The 16,478-nt window shown below is 39.0% G+C and overlaps 1 protein-coding gene across 11 annotated transcripts in view; it reads left to right on the plus strand.

The window, feature by feature from the left end:
- LOC138322812 (cadherin-23-like) overlaps window positions 1–16,478 on the plus strand; it is a 208,952-nt gene that overhangs the window by 59,945 nt on the left and 132,529 nt on the right. The window contains exon 1 of one of the 11 annotated variants that reach the window (XM_069266929.1): window positions 15,864–16,082. The exons of the other annotated variants lie outside the window; for them this stretch is intronic. The gene's annotated coding sequence lies outside the window, so the exon portion shown is untranslated. Of the gene's footprint in view, window positions 1–15,863; window positions 16,083–16,478 lie in introns of those variants that run through there. 11 annotated transcript variants of the gene reach the window in all.

Below are 16,478 nucleotides of genomic sequence, written 5' to 3' on the forward strand. Positions count from 1 at the left end.
GATAGGTATAGTATCAAAACATGATGGGTATCGTAGGTATCATAGAAAACATGATGGGTATCGTAGGTATATCATAGAAACACGATGGGTATCGTAGGTATCATAGAAACACGATGGGTATCGTAGGTATCATAGAAACACGATGGGTATCGTAGGTATCATAGAAACACGATGGGTATCATAGGTATCATAGAAACACGATGGTATATCGTAGTAGGTATCATAGAAACACGATAGGTATCGTAGGTATCATAGAAACACATAGGTATTGTAGGTATCATAGAAACATGATAGGTATCGTAAGTATCATAGAAACATGATGGGTATGGTAGGTTTGATAGAAACAGGATGGGTACCGTTGAAAAGATTCCGGACACAATAGGTATTGTAGGTATCATAGTGTTTATGTGGGTATGAACACAGGAACTCGTAAAGAATTATTAGATCTTCTCTGTGTTTGTGTACAAAAAAAAATCAAATGTTCTGCTGTTCAGTATTTGTGTTCAGAACCCTAAAAGTGCTCAGTTTCAAGAGAATGTTTCTGGTCACTTACGTCATCGACATAACAGCTGGTGCCACACGGTCCTCTATCTAAACATTACTCGAATAAAAAACTCTTAAAAGTAAAATTGATTGTTGTGGAATAAATTTTCATGTTCGTTTGGATACAAATTGGCACACATGCCATATTGGGATATTATCCAAGTTCCCTGCTGCGTGCAGTTTTGCTTATATCCTTTTAAGGTTTGAATAGTTCAATAATATGCATGTGAGCTGTACTGATAAAGTACATCTGGACCCATGGGATCCAAAAAGGAACACCTTTTATCATTTGACTTAAGTCAGAACCATTTTAATTACCTTAATGGTCTGTCAAATAGCTGCTGGCAACATCCTTGTAAATCAGTAAGTTGCATATTGACTAGAAATAAAATTTCGATTTGGGAAAAATAAACCTGTCATCATGTACCGATTCATTCCATTATAGTGTCATAAAATCGGTGTAATAATGCAGACCTAATTTCTATATATACCACATCTTATTTGCCTGGGTTCTGGTTTCAATTGGATCTTGGGCTTATGCACTGATAAAGATTGTTTTTAATCGTCGATTTCAATTTTAGTCTGAAGCCCATTGGACATGTGTATGGGCGTATTCCTGTCACAAATACCACAGAATGGTGGGTAAAGAAGTTCTCTGATAGAATTTTATTGAGGCTCCAAGCAACAATAGTTACCAGAGTTAGAGTTTTCTTGCCCCAGAACTGGAATCAATGCTGATTATTGTCTGGGATTGTACACGAACTTATATATATATATAATTTCAGTTAAATTGCAGAACAACATACTTACCACAATAAAGGCTTGGCAAGCGATTGAAAAGGTTATAAAAACAGTTCAGTGGAATCATTTGTAGCTTGTTGCTTATACATGCATACTAATCTTTTTGAAGATGTTGCAATCTGAATGTACTTTAGCATTGACTAGGTTTGAAATGGTGGTCTTAGGCTTGGTTTTACCCAAACAAGGACGTTACAGACCTAATATAAATCATTCAGTCAAGGTATCAGATCTGATAGGTAACGTTTGTTATCAATTTAGAACGACTTGCATTTTATTTATTCTTGTACCAGAATGGTTCTTTCAGAAGCTTGAACTTATTTTCAGAAAGTTTGAACACATTGCTTTCAGCTGCCTTATATTTCCAGAATATGTCTATTCATTTGTACTTGAAGATAAACTATAGTTCTTTGTATTTTTAATCAAGACACAAAAGTTCATAATTTTCTTTGAGTTGTTGTTTTAGAAGAACGTTCATTGGGGATGATATCTCTGTCAGTTAAGCTAGCAAATACAAGTCCAAGTCAATGAAAGTGCTTTGTCTTGTTAAATGTAAATGACACCTCTGCAGAGAGAAAGTTAAAAAGGTGTCATTATTTCAGAGCGGATTGAAAGAGAAATATTATGAATATTAAAAATGAGTTATTGACTTGAGGCATCAAGTATCTGTACCACTTAGGTATAATTCCAGTTGCTCTCTCATTAGCTCTGTCAGCCTTTACTGTTCTCCGCTGTGATCGCTGTATCACGTTATCGGTATTAATTGCCTGTGAAAGTTAATCCCATTGCAGCTTAGTTCCTGTTAATGATATCTCACCTTTTCATAAGTACCTATAATACTCCATACATCAAGGAAACTCTAAGAAATAATCATCTTTTATTTCAGCTTTTATCAAACAGGAGTGAAATTCTACAAGTAAATAAAGGATTTGGTTTGCCAATAATCCCTGCAGTGATTAAAATATTTTGAATCTTTCATAAAAAATGATGTACCTTAAAAAGTATTGCAAGATTTGTGTAAACAGCAAGATTGATGCCATATACCAAAAAGAGAAGGTATTCTGGTAAAATGATAATGAAAATGATTTCGACTTTTATTAGCCTTATTTTAAATTTTGTTTTCATTGCCTTAAATTAGACAAACAGTGGAATTGAATTTAATTTGGCTTCAGAAATATGAGGTCTATTAAAAAGCATGAAAGATGAGATTATCTTATTTTTTTGAGAATTAATAAACAGCACTTTACCAGATGAGAAATAATAAAATAGTTTATACTGTATGTACCGGAAAATAGTTAGAGTCATATATCACATTACTGTTTTAACCTATTATTCTAGACACCAGAGTTACTTCCCCTTGTTTCACTCTGTCAGTAATAGCTAGATTTATAATATATACCTTATGATTACCTCATAACAATACTCTGAAGTATTCCTATTGTTTTATTACAGATTTTATAGTTGTTTACTTACTTATAATGTCTGCTTTATAGCTATTATTAAATGCGAAGGGAAATCTTATACAGTATATCTTCAAGTGTTTGTCTTGATGTTTTGTAGGATATTTACGGTGTATGTCACTTGGTATATGGCAATTTTGTGACCACTTTGACAAAACAATCTCCTGGTTGAGCTGAAGAAGTTTCTGTGAATCAAAGGTCATGCTAAACATCATGTACAATACGTTTGATGTTCCTGCCATTTCCCGCTAAACGTCTGCAGAATCAATGTCTGTACCAGACTGTTTCCTCTGGTCACTCAGCGTCCAGACATACTTTAGCCATTTGTAGATCTCTACCTAATAACCCTCAACTTATATTGTCTTCTTCTATTTAAGGCTGCATGCCACCTAACATATTATTGCTTAACTAATTGAGGATTATCTCCCTTAGTTTGATCAGGTCTCTCAGAACTGTCCCATTAGATTATACCTTCTGTAGGTAGATAATGACCAAAGCATTGTCACTATAGTGACCATACATGCAGATCAGTCGAAATTTTGCACATTTTCAATCAAGTCAATTTTCATTAACTTTCCCATTTCTCATCTTTTTTTCCTGAAACTAATATGAGATAAAGAACTTGATATTTATCCTCAAGATGCATGCAATATAATTCTTTGGTATGAAGTTTGTTGAAGCTTGCTGACTTTAGTTTCATAATTGGAGAAGAACAATGATACCAATGTTAGATAGAGCCATGACTAAATCAGAATATCAAATTATTGCAATTGGTCTCAATATTGGTAACATAACTTCCAAGTGTCAATTAAAGTTAATTGTCAAAGAACATTTTTAACGACTATTTGGTTGATGCCATCACTTCTAGAGACAGATGAATAACTTGTTTACTTTAACAAAGCAATGCTAATGTAATGATGAATAACTTTCAAAAAAGCAAAGTTAATTTAATTTTGTATAACATGCCTTTGTAGTATGATAGAATTTTACCTACTGCACCTATTGCATGATTGTAAGGGTGACTAAACTTTGGATATCATTGATTCTATTCTTTGTAAATGGCTTAAGCTTGTTTCTTACTACCTAGGTTTCCTAATTTCCTCATTTTGGCCCTCTGCTTCAGTTTAGAGTTTGCTCTAAGGTTCGAGGTTATGTCCGTTTTCTGCTCTTATTAACCATACAGTATAAAAGAAGTGTGACAGCTCAGGTTTGTCTGATGTCAGTGTAATGTGACCAGATAGGTGGATGTGCTGTCTGATGTCAGTGTAATGTGACCAGATGGGTGGATGTGCTGTCTGATGTCAGTGTAATGTGACCAGATGGGTGGATGTGCTGTCTGATGTCAGTATAATGTGACCAGATGGGTGGATGTGCTGTCTGATGTTAGTATAATGTGACCAGATGGGTGGATGTGCTGTCTGATGTCAGTGTAATGTGACCAGATGGGTGGATGTGCTGTCTGATGTCAGTATAATGTGACCAGATGGGTGGATGTGCTGTCTGATGTCAGTATAATGTGACCAGATGGGTGGATGTGCTGTCTGATGTCAGTATAATGTGACCAGATGGGTGGATGTGCTGTCTGATGTCAGTATAATGTGACCAAATGGTGGATGTGCTGTCTGATGTCAGTATAATGTGACCAGATGGGTGGATGTGCTGTCTGATGTCAGTATAATGTGACCAGATGGGTGGATGTGCTGTCTGATGTCAGTATAATGTGACCAGATGGGTGGATGTGCTGTCTGATGTCAGTATAATGTGACCAGATGGGTGGATGTGCTGTCTGATGTCAGTATAATGTGACCAGATGGGTGGATGTGCTGTCTGATGTCAGTATAATGTGACCAGATGGGTGGATGTGCTGTCTGATGTCAGTATAATGTGACCAGATGGGTGGATGTGCTGTCTGATGTCAGTATAATGTGACCAGATGGGTGGATGTGCTGTCTGATGTCAGTATAATGTGACCAGATAGGTGGATGTGCTGTCTGATGTCAGTATAATGTGACCAGATGGGTGGGATGTGCTGTCTGATGTCAGTATAATGTGACCAGATGGGTGGGATGTGCTGTCTGATGTCAGTATAATGTGACCAGATGGGTGGATGTGCTGTCTGATGTCAGTATAATGTGACCAGATGGGTGGATGTGCTGTCTGATGTCAGTATAATGTGACCAGATAGGTGGATGTGCTGTCTGATGTCAGTATAATGTGACCAGATGGGTGGGATGTGCTGTCTGATGTCAGTATAATGTGACCAGATGGGTGGATGTGCTGTCTGATGTCAGTATAATGTGACCAGATGGGTGGATGTGCTGTCTGATGTCAGTATAATGTGACCAGATGGGTGGATGTGCTGTCTGATGTCAGTATAATGTGACCAGATGGGTGGATGTGCTGTCTGATGTCAGTATAATGTGACCAGATGGGTGGGATGTGGTGTCTGATGTCAGTATAATGTGACCAGATGGGTGGGATGTGCTGTCTGATGTCAGTATAATGTGACCAGATGGGTGGGATGTGCTGTCTGATGTCAGTATAATGTGACCAGATGGGTGGATGTGCTGTCTGATGTCAGTATAATGTGACCAGATGGGTGGGATGTGCTGTCTGATGTCAGTATAATGTGACCAGATGGGTGGATGTGCTGTCTGATGTCAGTATAATGTGACCAGATGGGTGGATGTGCTGTCTGATGTCAGTATAATGTGACCAGATGGGTGGATGTGCTGTCTGATGTCAGTATAATGTGACCAGATGGGTGGATGTGCTGTCTGATGTCAGTATAATGTGACCAGATGGGTGGATGTGCTGTCTGATGTCAGTATAATGTGACCAGATGGGTGGATGTGCTGTCTGATGTCAGTATAATGTGACCAGATGGGTGGATGTGCTGTCTGATGTCAGTATAATGTGACCAGATGGGTGGATGTGCTGTCTGATGTCAGTATAATGTGACCAGATGGGTGGATGTGCTGTCTGATGTCAGTATAATGTGACCAGATAGGTGGATGTGCTGTCTGATGTCAGTATAATGTGACCAGATGGGTGGGATGTGTGCTGTGTCAGTATAATGTGACCAGATGGTGGATGTGCTGTCTGATGTCAGTATAATGTGACCAGATGGGTGGATGTGCTGTCTGATGTCAGTATAATGTGACCAGATGGGTGGGATGTGCTGTCTGATGTCAGTATAATGTGACCAGATGGGTGGATGTGCTGTCTGATGTCAGTATAATGTGACCAGATGGGTGGATGTGCTGTCTGATGTCAGTATAATGTGACCAGATGGGTGGATGTGCTGTCTGATGTCAGTATAATGTGACCAGATGGGTGGATGTGCTGTCTGATGTCAGTATAATGTGACCAGATGGGTGGATGTGCTGTCTGATGTCAGTATAATGTGACCAGATGGGTGGATGTGCTGTCTGATGTCAGTATAATGTGACCAGAATGGGTGGGATGTGCTGTCTGATGTCAGTATAATGTGACCAGATGGGTGGATGTGCTGTCTGATGTCAGTATAATGTGACCAGATGGGTGGATGTGCTGTCTGATGTCAGTATAATGTGACCAGATGGGTGGATGTGCTGTCTGATGTCAGTATAATGTGACCAGATGGGTGGGATGTGCTGTCTGATGTCAGTATAATGTGACCAGATGGGTGGGATGTGCTGTCTGATGTCAGTATAATGTGACCAGATGGGTGGATGTGCTGTCTGATGTCAGTATAATGTGACCAGATGGGTGGATGTGCTGTCTGATGTCAGTATAATGTGACCAGATGGGTGGATGTGCTGTCTGATGTCAGTATAATGTGACCAGATGGGTGGATGTGCTGTCTGATGTCAGTATAATGTGACCAGATGGGTGGATGTGCTGTCTGATGTCAGTAAAAATGTGACCAGATGGGTGGATGTGCTGTCTGATGTCAGTATAATGTGACCAGATGGGTGGATGTGCTGTCTGATGTCAGTATAATGTGACCAGATGGGTGGATGTGCTGTCTGATGTCAGTATAATGTGACCAGATGGGTGGATGTGCTGTCTGATGTCAGTATAATGTGACCAGATGGGTGGGATGTGCTGTCTGATGTCAGTATAATGTGACCAGATGGGGTGGATGTGCTGTCTGATGTCAGTATAATGTGACCAGATGGGTGGATGTGCTGTCTGATGTCAGTATAATGTGACCAGATGGGTGGATGTGCTGTCTGATGTCAGTATAATGTGACCAGATGGGTGGATGTGCTGTCTGATGTCAGTATAATGTGACCAGATGGGTGGGATGTGCTGTCTGATGTCAGTATAATGTGACCAGATGGTGGGATGTGCTGTCTGATGTCAGTATAATGTGACCAGATGGGTGGATGTGCTGTCTGATGTCAGTATAATGTGACCAGATGGGTGGATGTGCTGTCTGATGTCAGTATAATGTGACCAGATGGGTGGATGTGCTGTCTGATGTCAGTATAATGTGACCAGATGGGTGGATGTGCTGTCTGATGTCAGTATAATGTGACCAGATGGGTGGATGTGCTGTCTGATGTCAGTATAATGTGACCAGATGGGTGGATGTGCTGTCTGATGTCAGTATAATGTGACCAGATGGGTGGATGTGCTGTCTGATGTCAGTATAATGTGACCAGATGGGTGGATGTGCTGTCTGATGTCAGTATAATGTGACCAGATGGGTGGATGTGCTGTCTGATGTCAGTATAATGTGACCAGATGGGTGGATGTGCTGTCTGATGTCAGTATAATGTGACCAGATGGGTGGATGTGCTGTCTGATGTCAGTATAATGTGACCAGATGGGTGGATGTGCTGTCTGATGTCAGTATAATGTGACCAGATGGGTGGATGTGGTGTCTGATGTCATTATAATGTGACCAGATGGGTGGATGTGCTGTCTGATGTCAGTATAATGTGACCAGATAGGTGGATGTGCTGTCTGATGTCAGTATAATGTGACCAGATGGGTGGGATGTGCTGTCTGATGTCAGTATAATGTGACCAGATGGGTGGGATGTGGTGTCTGATGTCAGTATAATGTGACCAGATGGGTGGATGTGCTGTCTGATGTCAGTATAATGTGACCAGATGGGTGGATGTGCTGTCTGATGTCAGTATAATGTGACCAGATGGGTGGATGTGCTGTCTGATGTCAGTATAATGTGACCAGATGGGTGGATGTGCTGTCTGATGTCAGTATAATGTGACCAGATGGGTGGATGTGCTGTCTGATGTCAGTATAATGTGACCAGATGGGTGGATGTGCTGTCTGATGTCAGTATAATGTGACCAGATGGTGGATGTGCTGTCTGATGTCAGTATAATGTGACCAGATGGGTGGATGTGCTGTCTGATGTCAGTATAATGTGACCAGATGGGTGGATGTGCTGTCTGATGTCAGTATAATGTGACCAGATGGGTGGATGTGCTGTCTGATGTCAGTATAATGTGACCAGATGGGTGGGATGTGCTGTCTGATGTCAGTATAATGTGACCAGATGGGTGGATGTGCTGTCTGATGTCAGTATAATGTGACCAGATGGGTGGATGTGCTGTCTGATGTCAGTATAATGTGACCAGATGGTGGATGTGCTGTCTGATGTCAGTATAATGTGACCAGATGGGTGGATGTGCTGTCTGATGTCAGTATAATGTGACCAGATGGGTGGATGTGCTGTCTGATGTCAGTATAATGTGACCAATGGTGGATGTGCTGTCTGATGTCAGTATAATGTGACCAGATGGGGGATGTGCTGTCTGATGTCAGTATAATGTGACCAGATGGGTGGATGTGCTGTCTGATGTCAGTATAATGTGACCAGATGGGTGGATGTGCTGTCTGATGTCAGTATAATGTGACCAGATGGGTGGGATGTGCTGTCTGATGTCAGTATAATGTGACCAGATGGGTGGATGTGCTGTCTGATGTCAGTATAATGTGACCAGATGGTGGATGTGCTGTCTGATGTCAGTATAATGTGACCAGATGGGTGGGATGTGCTGTCTGATGTCAGTATAATGTGACCAGATGGGTGGATGTGCTGTCTGATGTCAGTATAATGTGACCAGATGGGTGGGATGTGCTGTCTGATGTCAGTATAATGTGACCAGATGGGTGGGATGTGCTGTCTGATGTCAGTATAATGTGACCAGATGGGTGGGATGTGCTGTCTGATGTCAGTATAATGTGACCAGATGGGTGGGATGTGCTGTCTGATGTCAGTATAATGTGACCAGATGGGTGGGATGTGCTGTCTGATGTCTGATGTCTGATGTCAGTATAACGTAATCAGATGGGTGGGATGTGGTGTCTGATGTCAGTATAATGTGACCAGATGGGTGGGATGTGCTGTCTGATGTCAGTATAATGTGACCAGATGGGTGGGATGTGCTGTCTGATGTCAGTATAACGTGATCAGATGGGTGGGATGTGGTGTCTGATGTCAGTATAATGTGACCAGATGGGTGGGATGTGCTGTTCTATGTCTTTGTAGTATTCGACATGGAAACAACACTATAAAATTTGCCAGAGTTTGAATATACCACAGGCTCCTTAAACACCAAACACTCACCTCAGTCAATGGGTGTTGCCATTGGTTGCAGTGGAGACAATCCAGAAATATTAATAGGATGTCAAAATATATCATTTACCAAATCAACTTAAAGACAAGACCATCCTTTTGTTATGTAACGAAAGGTTTGCTAAATTTGAGTCAGTGTTAACATTAAAAACAAGTAACCTGAGGCTCACTGTAAAACTGTATCTCAGTCATATATATAGTGACTAGTATTTTGTTTTAATGATAGATTAGCGACCTTGGATGTCCTTAAATGTCTGTAGCTGTTAACAGGACATCAAATAATAAAGCCATTCTCACATTATTCAATAGTGACATTGTTTTGGAATGCTGAAGCCCTTTTGGCTTCTTGCAGTTTCAGGGACCTGTAACAAACTTCGTGTGACAAGTATTTTCCAGCTTATTTCTTACCCTCAAGACCCATAGTTAATTGTTCAGAAACGTGTTTATCTGCATATTTTATAAGCAGTCAACAAATATCATAATAGGCCTAGGGACAGAAACATTGAAACCTAGCATATATCTAATAAAACCTCTCGGCCGTCGTAGGTACGGAGCTGTTTATTAAGAGTGACCAGTGTCTTTTATATCAAATCAATAACTGTATTGGAGATTTATGCTGAATAGAGTGCTTTAATCCTGGCCTTCCCCAACCAATTTATACGTCATGTAGCTCTCTATCTCTCTCGGCCACTACCATGTCCCTTTTCACGATGTCACACCCGCCAAAAGACCTATACGCTACAATCACACTTTTACCCGCTAATGAAATCTGCAGTTCGACAAATCTCGGTCACTGCTCGCAGTTTCTACCGCTAATGTTCCAATATGCCCTTTAGAAGGTGTGAAGGTCATACTCAAATATTTAGAGATGATTTATTTACACCTACTGCCAAATGACCAGTTCAGCTTCATTTCTGTGGTTTCATTCAACATCACATCATATTACAGATGAGAGTATAGGAAAATGAAGAATAATGGCTGATGTCATCTAGGGCTTCTTATCATGTATTTGTGTTGACAAATTGGTACTAAAATAAGGTGAACTGGTCCGCTAACGGTGCAGGAAGCCACAACTGTATTCTTAGTGTCATCTGTGTATTTTGTTTTGGTAAATGACAAGGACGAGAAGCAGCAAACATGATCATTGTGTTTAATGTTCTATTTACAGTCAGGGTTGTTTAGGAGGTGATGAAGGAAAGCTGAGGTACCAGGTAAAAAACCACCAATCTACAGTCATGCAGTACCAAGCTACTGCATCATGTGGGTCTGACAGTAGCTTCAGATCCTTAGAGTCTTTGAAATCAACACAAAGCACAAAGATCATACTAATTTTAAACATTTTTATTTTGAAAATGTGAAATATAAATTTTAATTTTTAATTGTTAGACTTAAATAAATGTATTCCCTTACAAGCCAGAAAACAGTTATCTTAGGTTTTGAACTGTTTCATTAATGCTTATAATAGTTCAGATTAGCCTGATTGCTGAGCCTGAGTGACAAGTTGGATGGTTCGTAGCTGGGCAATCAAACTACCCTGGTACTGCACAGGACTTTGAATTTTGAATGGTTGTATAATTGCTCCATTAATGAATGTGTACATGTGGATGTGAGAGCACAGGTGTGGTTACATATTATATAATTGATCTGTTACATACATACCTGTATAATTTCAGACTTAAGGTCAATTACAAGAATTACCTATAGGTATGTTGGACAAGTCTGATACAAACATATCAATACTGTCTGGTAAAAGCCAGAAATGATCACAAATCTGACTTGTGTGTGTATACAATGAATGTACTTTTGACCGATTGTAAAGGGAAATGCCATGAGGCAATCAAACCAATATATGACCAAAGACACACCCGCCCAATAGCAAACATTCCAGAATTGTGTATATATAAGTTTTAGTTGATAACCAATATACATTCTCTGGTGAACTCTCACGATCTTGTGGTCACTTACAAGTGGTGGTCAATCTTTTTGATCCCCTGTATTACCACTGGTCAGTGCTGGTCAGTATAGAGATCATGGGGCATACCAGCCAAACATTGATCCTGACTGACCAGTTTAGGTCCAAACAATGACTGGCCGTGGTGTTCCTGCAATAATTGCTCATGATATACATCACACCAGTTTTGTTCTAGTGTTCTTCTTGATTTCTTAGCTGTCGGAGATGATGCTGTTTATTAAAGAAATCAAAATAGATAGGACTGGTCTCAGTTCTGACAGCTGATTGTCATGGTTAATATGAAACCAAATACACCCAGTTCTGCTGGCAATAAGTACAAAATGGTGCTGGAACAGGATGGTCAGTTTTATGTCCAGTTTGTGTGGCTAAAAATCCTATGTACAGTCAGGGTCATTTAAGGAAAGGCCAGGTTTAGGAGGTGGCGAGAAGCCGCAGTAACCGGAGAAAAATCATGGACATCAGCTGTCAGTACCTGCAACTTCATGGGTTTTGAACTCTCAACCCAGAGGTTTAGGCCTTGTATTAATATGTAGGGACATCCAAACCACTCGATATCCGTCCTACCAATGTGTCTATGGGGTTTAAACAGGACAGTGACTTTATAACTAAAGGCTAGAAATCTATAACCAGAGATTCCCCACCATAACATCTAATTATATCAGAGATTTCCACTTGATGTCTCTGTTTGTACAAAACATAGATTAAAACCTATTTAGCTAGCTATACACAACTTGTTAGTTATCTAGTAAATCATACAAAATCTATAAACCATGTTATTAGCTCAAGATGAAAGGAAAACTGTAACTTAAAACTACAAGACAGCTATGATCAGGAAGTATAATGTATTGGTGTGTATAGGTATAAATGATACTGATTGTGATTTAGACATTAGGCTGGGTATTTAGGGAGCAAGTGATTGTAAAGGATTGTAGTAATGTATGTTTCTCTTGGGAGATAGACAATACATCAGGCGGACTATGTGTTTAGATCACATTAATAGGTCTGTAAGATATCATTGTTATTTCTTTCACCTAGATATGAATGGAGACATATATCATATTAGTAATGCTTCGTCAAGGTCTTGTAAGTTCTACAAGAATGTTCAGGTTCTACAGTTCTAAAACATGTTCATGGTCTACAGTTCTACAAAAATATGTTCAGGGTTCTGAATTTTAGCAGAAATTTTGACAAAACAATACATGATGTGCTTTGCACTGGCATAAAGTCACACAATGTCTATGGTCCCAATCAGAAAGTGTTTAGCAACTTGTTTTTCCTGAGTCTAACCTGAAGATGTTGAAGAAAATGGTGATCGATGGTAGCACACCTGATTCACCTGATGACAATGTGTAATGCTCCTTTATTATGAAAGTCATTAAAGCTATGAACATTAGGTGAGAGATCAAAATGAACTGTTTAACCAAAGTGATCTACAAGGAGCAGTGATAGAAACATTTCTTCACTCTTCTCCATATCAATATATCTGTAGAATTAGTTATTTCCCCTTGTATCAATGTTTTGAGTAGCAGGCTTTGTGATAGGCTAACACCATTGTATAACTACTGAATTATGTAATATTTAGAATTATAAATCTAGTGAATGTGTCAGAATTATTATAATTGTACCAGTGTATGATGAATGCTACATAATCTCTTTCCAATTCATGTTCAATATTTCTGTCATTCTTCAAGTCTTGAATTGATATCTGCACAGAATTGCTGCTCAATTGCATGGTAACAATTTATTTGATTAAACTAATTATCTCTATATGTATTTAAGTACTATTCATAAGCAGCAGCTAGCTATTCAGATAGGGCTTATTCAATATCGAAAGGCAAATAAAGTATGTTTAAATCAGTTGCATGGTATATTGTTCATTTTCTAAAGTCATGCTAATATTGCCATACTAACTATATTTAAAATTACTTTTTAACAAGAGTTTAATTTTTTAATCTTTGCCAAGAAAATTAATGACAATTTGTCCCTTGTTCCTTGGGCGGTCTTTATAGACAGGTTGGATTGTCCCCTTGGTGGTCTTTATAGACAGGTTTGACTGTCCCTTTGGTGGTCTTTATAGACAGGTTTGACTGTCCCTTTGGTGGTCTTTATAGACAGGATTGACTGTCCCCTTGGTGGTCTTTATAGACAGGTTTGACTGTCCCTTTGGTGGTCTTTATAGACAGGTTTGACTGTCCCTTTGGTGGTCTTTATAGATAGGTTTGACTGTACCTTGGTTGGTCTTTATAGACAGGTTTGACTGTTCCTTTGGTGGTCTTTATAAATAGGTTTGACTGTCCCTTTGGTGGTCTTTATAGATAGGTTTGACTGTACCTTGGTTGGTCTTTAGAGATAGGTTTGACTGTCCCTTTGGTGGTCTTTATAGACAGGTTTGACTGTCCCTTTGGTGGTCTTTATAGATAGGTTTGACTGTCCCTTTGGTGGTCTTTATAGATAGGTTTGACTGTCCCTTTGGTGGTCTTTATAAATAGGTTTGACTGTCCCTTTGGTGGTCTTTATAGACAGGTTTGACTGTCCCTTTGGTGGTCTTTATAGACAGGTTTGACTGTCCCCTTGGTGGTCTTTATAGACAGGTTTGACTGTCCCTTTGGTGGTCTTTATAGACAGGTTTGACTGTCCCTTTGGTGGTCTTTATAGATAGGTTTGACTGTACCTTGGTTGGTCTTTATAGATAGGTTTGACTGTACCTTGGTTGGTCTTTATAGATAGGTTTGACTGTACCTTGGTTGGTCTTTATAGATAGGTTTGACTGTACCTTGGTTGGTCTTTATAGATAGGTTTGACTGTACCTTGGTTGGTCTTTATAGATAGGTTTGACTGTACCTTGGTTGGTCTTTATAGATAGGTTTGACTGTACCTTGGTTGGTCTTTATAGATAGGTTTGACTGTACCTTGGTTGGTCTTTATAGATAGGTTTGACTGTACCTTGGTTGGTCTTTATAGATAGGTTTGACTGTAGTGATGTAAATAAAAACATAAACCCTGGTACAGTTCAATAGACAATGAGTTATTTATAGTCAATATGAAAACTGTAAAGGTATAAAAATCAAACTTGTGTAAAAGACAGCTATTGGGTTACAGATTAACATTAGAACATAAAGACCACAGGACTATTATTTTGTTCAGCAGTACACATACTGCAGCCAAGTATTGTTATATACGAAAACAGGAAGATATCAGTTTTAATTTAAATGGTTATAAATATTGATTGATATGATTCATTCCTACAGTAAAAATGGTTTCAAATTGACTCCCAAGGTTTTCTTATTTTATGTCTGTTTGATGTTTTAAAGTTAGGGAAGTAAATCATATTCTTTTAAAACCAATAAATTGTGTAATCATTTAATAATATTCAGGAAGAGACAATCTCAACAGGTTTCGCCCCAGGTTATAATCGAGAGGGGGGAATGAAACAGCTAGCCAATAGTTTTCCCCCTAGATATAAACGAGGGGGATAGAATCAGCTAATCAATGGTTTTTCCCCATAAAACTAATCAAGAGGGGGGAAAGAATCAGCTAGCTAATTCTTTCCCCGGGGGATAAAAGTAACTAGGGGGGGAAAGAATCAGCTAGCCTATTCTTTCCCCGGGGGAAAAAATCAGCTAGCCAGTTTTTTCCCCGGGGAAGAAATCAGCTAGCCAATTCTTTCCCTGGGGAAACTATCAGAGGGGGAAAAAAATGGCTGCTACACCGGGACGAAAACAGGTAGACCTCTACCTTAATAAATCTCAAAAACACCCCCCTCCTGCTTGTTGAGATTGTCTCTTCCTGAATATAGTTTCTCCTACCTTCTTAATCCCCTGCTTATCTTTGAGTATCCAGGAGGACGGTGGAGGACCCATTGATCCACCAGTTTAGCAACAACGACGTTGGCTGTACCTCTTGGATGTATTTAATAATATAATGTATTTTTGGGTATGAATTTGAGAAAAAGAATTACATTAACAGCATTATAAATATTTAAAATACATTGCATATTAAGTGTATTTTTGTAAGTGTTTCAATTTCATTTTCCACATTTGGATGTAATTAAATTCATGCTCATTTTCAAAAAGGAATTTTTTTTTGTCCTGCTTTTATTGGAAACAGAAATTTGATTAATCATACTTTGAGATCATTTCATTAGACCAGATAATGACATTTTTGGTTACTTTTGGAGACAAAGACATCTTTTTCGCTTCAGCGATAGATTTATGGTGCCTGTAATTATAAACGAAATTTCACGGTTGAGCAGCTGCAACAGACGTGAAGGCTGTTTGACTACATTATTTAGTAATAGAAGTAAATGGACCGTGACAGTGATAGGTTTGTGCATGGCTCTGTGATCGCATAATGAGATGTTCTATTCCGCAGGCTTATAAATAGCATGTAACACATGATATCAAATTGTTCAATATTTTTCTTGCGTATTTGTATGCAATAGAGTCTGAAATAGTTCACTTTTATCGTGATTAGTTTATTTAAAGGACGGTCAGATCAGACCTTTAAATGCGAGGATCAGGTTCCTGGTCATCTGAGGATTTGTTCAATCAATGTGTAATGAAGTGGAAAGAAAACTGGTATATTTAAATTTGGAAATGACCCATAAATTCTCATTTCGTGGACAATTGAACCGCAAATTATGGATTGGATTTGTGAATGGACATAGTTAGGATTATGTAGCTGTGGTATACTGGGAATGTGATTAATTCAGGTAGGTGTGAATTATGGCAGGTGTTTCTTCTTTGGAAGAATTCAGGTATGTGAAATGGACACTTCATTAAGAAAAGTAACAGTGCTGTGGTTTTAGGGATTCACAAGGATTTTACGTTCTAAAGCAGGTATGTATTGCAACTATAGTAGGAGGACTTTAAAGGTAACAAAAATCAGGTCGGAATATTTGGGAGTTAATTTGCTGAAAAAAAAGTGGTCAGGAAGCTGAAATGAACAGAACGTTTGTCTGTCCTTCCTGGGACATAGATTTGTAATTTCACAGTTTGCAATGTCCACAAAATATTATCCTTGTTACACATTTTTACACAATGTGATGGGACACTAAGTCTTCCTTAATCATAAAATGTATAGCAACACTTGATTGAGTGTAACACTT

Source organism: Argopecten irradians, chromosome 5 (genome assembly GCF_041381155.1).
Source record: "Argopecten irradians isolate NY chromosome 5, Ai_NY, whole genome shotgun sequence".
In the NCBI taxonomy this organism is placed as follows: Eukaryota; Metazoa; Mollusca; class Bivalvia; order Pectinida; family Pectinidae; genus Argopecten; species Argopecten irradians.